General features: G+C 43.0%; 1 pseudogene; it reads right to left on the reverse strand.

The window, feature by feature from the left end:
- Nucleotides 1-395: 395 nt before the first annotated feature.
- On the reverse strand, nt 396-1,630 carry LOC138830035 (CCA tRNA nucleotidyltransferase 1, mitochondrial pseudogene; annotated as a pseudogene).
- Between the last annotated feature and the right edge of the window lie 2,395 nt (nt 1,631-4,025).

Genomic DNA, 4,025 nt, shown 5'->3' on the forward strand with positions numbered 1-4,025 from the left:
TATTTTGCTTTTGAGACAGGGTTTCACTAACTGCCAACTAGCCTCAAACTAAGTTCCTTATGTCTCCACCTCCCAAGTAGCTAGGATTACAGGAATACACCACCCAGAAAAATAGTTACATTTAAGGTCAATCCTAGTTGTTCCCTATGTAAAACCATTTTTTATTTGAAAAGAATAGACAGTTAAGTCAGAACCTACACCAAAAACCTTCTAGGATTCTTTGATAAAATCAGATTATAAGGTGGTAGACTCCATTTCAGTCAGTGCCTGAAATAGTTTCACAAAGCAAGAAGATTTTTCTTAATGGATTCTCTCTTAACTCTGCTGTAGCTTCTTAAATCTCATAGACAGGCAAAGTTGACCAGTCTTATCGTTTTGAGAACCAGCTCTTCATTCTAGGTCTTCTTTATGTAACTTAGGAATTCCTCTTTTTCCATTTGGCAGCCACTTTTTTTCCCACTGTACTTGCAGTTGCTGTAACACAGCACCAATTTCCTTCCTGGAAGAAATGCCAACTTTTCTAATGTCAGGTCCGCTCATAGGGAAGTGTGCAGGGACCACTACTACATCTCCATGAGGAGACTGCGTTCACCCTGGTACTTCAGCAGCTCACATACTCTGGCATTTCCATCTGGCTCTCTGGAATCTACAATGAAGTTTTGATAGGGTTTCAATGGTTTTGAATGATCTGATGCTGTAACTAAGTCTTTCCTATTTTTAACTCTAAATAAGCCAATGTTTTTCCTCTTCTTGTGAAATCTTCAACCTCAAATCCCATTTTGTGACATCATCTTGTACTTTCCGCAGTGAGGCCAAGATGGGCCTTCGCTTTGCTTAGCAAGTATCAACATTTTCACTGACTTCACTATATTCTTATAAACTTGCAATTGTGGGTAAACCTTTATGAGGAGCCATATCAAGATCATAGATCAGGTGAAATAAGTCGTTTACACATTTACCAAAAAGAATTTTTTTTCAGTTCTACCCAAATGCACTCTCCTGATAGTCCAGCCAAGCCTTTTGCATTTTCTGCGATTGCTTCCAAAGTCTCAGCATCATGTTTACCAAGTTTTTCCACAATTCTACCATCAAACCTGAAGTAGCTTAAAATCCGAAGTTAATCTTCTTGTATTCTTTGATGTGTGTGTCCTACAAACCGTAACTTTCTTATTTTTTTAAAATCTTCATAGCCACTAAAATAATCGAGTCAATAACCATCAAGGCCTGGAAACATGGAGTTTATAGTGAGGTCTCTGTGTTAGGCATCCTTCTGCCGGGCAGCTGTGAATTCTACCTAGGCATGTCTTCCGTCACTTGTGACATCTATCCTCAGTGTGGTAATTTCAAAATTGCCTTCACGAAGCATAGCCATGATGGTTCCCTGCTTCTCTCCTTTGTTGGTCATCCGAATGCCACCTGACAGAAACATCTCCCTCATTTGGGTTTTGGTGGCAAAATGGACATCTTGAAGTTTCACCCCATTCGGCAGATCCCTCACCACTCCTCTTGCTGTTCTCAGCTCTTGATTCTCTTTCACAAATAATTCTATCAGACTCTTCAATCCTCCCGTGAAAAGGGACTGGAATCCTGGAGACTGCCATTTCAAGACAGAGCTTTCTCCAGCCTGCATCCTGTCCTGCCTGCCCAGGAAACAGCAGCCTCTGCATCTGGAGAAGTGGCCACACATATCTGCCAGGTGGGCACGTGGGCACACCGACCACACTTCCCTGCTCACCCACCACACTTCCCTACAAGCACACCACACTTCTCTGCACACCCAGCACACTTCCCTGCGCACCCACCACACTTCCCTGCGCTTCCACCACACATCTCTGTGCACCTACCACTCTTCCCTGCACACCCAGCACACTCCCCTGCATGCCCACCACACTTCTCTGCAGGTGGCGGTGAGATGCGATTTTATTCATCAAGTGCCAGAGGCTCACCTCCTTGTCTAGAGGTGGCTCAACCCCAGCCAAGCAAGAGGGCCAGGCCTTGAGTTCAAGCCCCACCCACATCAAACATCATGTAAAAAAAAGTACATTTTCCTATCCCTCCCGAAGGGCAGACTTTGGGGTACTTTAGGGGAAGGAGGAGTGGAGCAGGACTCCAGAGAACAAACGAGACCTCCAGATAATCACAGCAATAACCAACACAACTGGTCTGTATTTTGTCATTGCTCTGAGACTTTGTGGAGGTTGAACTTAGAGGAACAGGACTAATTATTCTGATAAAGACTATTTCAAGGCATCTTAGCATTCAGACTGTCATATGGCATAACTGCCTGCTTTTAGCCTAGTTCACAGAATCGGGGAGTAAAATGCAGAACTGAAAAGTTTGAACCTTTTTGCACTGTTTTTGCAGGCATGCAAAAAGCTGAAATTATGGTCTCATGGATGCTTCTACCCAGTCTTCAAGGCAAGGCCTGGGAAGCTAAGCAGTGTGTAATAGGTTCTGAGTCTCTGCATTAGCCCTTCAGAAGATGATGTGTGAAACAGTGGCAAGTCAGTGGATAGGAAGTTGTAGATGCCAAGGAACATGAGCACAGTCAGAACAAGAGTGAGGCTAGGTAGGCAGCAAATGACAAGTCCACCAGGACAGGGTTTCCCAAGAAAACTTCTGATGCCACTGTATCCCCTAGATGGTGACATCAGCTACAGCATTTAATGCTTATCTTCCTGGATTTAAGTCTTGTTTTGGTCCATACCTTCTTTCTGGAGACCAATTCTTTCCTTTTGGGTACTTTATTCTTCCTGGTACTAGACTTGAACTCAGGACCTGGCCCTTTGTGATCACAGGCTGGTGCTCTACCATTGGAGCCACACCTCTAACCCCCTCATTCCTCCTTTTTGGAAATATATTTACTTTGTGCCATTGTATGTTGGCAGTATGTAGTTTGTTGATTTCCTAGGGGTTCAGGGAACAGCGTTTTTCTTGAGTCTTAGAGGAGACTTTGAAATTGGCTTTTGAATAATGTTGGAACTATTAAAACTTGGGGAACCTGTGGAGATGGACAAATGCAGTTTGCATTATGAGATGGACATGAACTTTTGGAAGCAAAGGGTGAGATATCACAGTCTGAATATGAAATGACCCCATTACTAGGCTGATGTATTGAAGGCTTGGTCTTCAGCTGGTCGCACTCTCTGGGGAGGAAATGGAGGTGGGTCTAGGCTGGAGAAATAAGTCACTGGGAGTACGTCCTTGAGGCTATCTCTTGTCCTAGTCCCTTTCTTTCTTTGCTTTCTGGCTGCAAGTTGCTTTGCTCTGATGTGTTCTCCCTGTCAGGATGGACTGAGGCCTCTGAAATATGAGCTAAACACAGGGTTCTTTCTTTTAAGTTCTGGCTCTCTTCCAGCTTAGGCATACAGCTGAGTGACTATCCATCTACTTAAGTTTCCCATCATTGCTGGCATCACAGATACATACTATCATGTCTGACTAACCTGTATAGAGATGGAGTCTGAAGAACTTTTCTGCCCTGGCTGGCCTGGAACTGATATTTTCCAAACTCACTTTCCTGTGTTGTGTAAGATGGCAGGTACATACCACTGCTCAGCTATAGGTTGTGAAAGGGATTTCTTCCTGGGATTGCCTTGAACTATGATCTTCCTATTCCTAGCCTCCCAAGAAGGTAGGCTTATAAGTGTAAGCCATTGGCACTTGCCTAGACAGTAAAACTTCAAAGACAGTCATGACAGTGGACACAGCTCAGTCAATAGAGTAGTGACAAATTTTGTTAGGAGATGTTGGCAGGGTACAATGCTTTTGCTATGGAGTATGTGGAGGTATTCTGGAAGGTCTTTCTGGACTAAGTATGGGTGTGTTTGTTTGGATGTGTATCCACTTGATGGTATATTAATCAGCTACATATTTTTCTACAGTTTTAATTTTAAAATATTTTTATTTAATTACTTGTACAAAGGAGTTGCCATTCAATAAAGCAGTTTAAGAATACAATGAGTTTTGATTAATGTCACCCCTTTATCATTTGCACACTCTATGAATTTAGTGATGCTTTTTAT

The sequence above is a fragment of the Dipodomys merriami genome, unplaced genomic scaffold, assembly GCF_024711535.1.
Source record: "Dipodomys merriami isolate MVZ:Mamm:240054 unplaced genomic scaffold, mDipMer1.0.p SCAF_181, whole genome shotgun sequence".
Classification (NCBI taxonomy): domain Eukaryota; kingdom Metazoa; phylum Chordata; class Mammalia; order Rodentia; family Heteromyidae; genus Dipodomys; species Dipodomys merriami.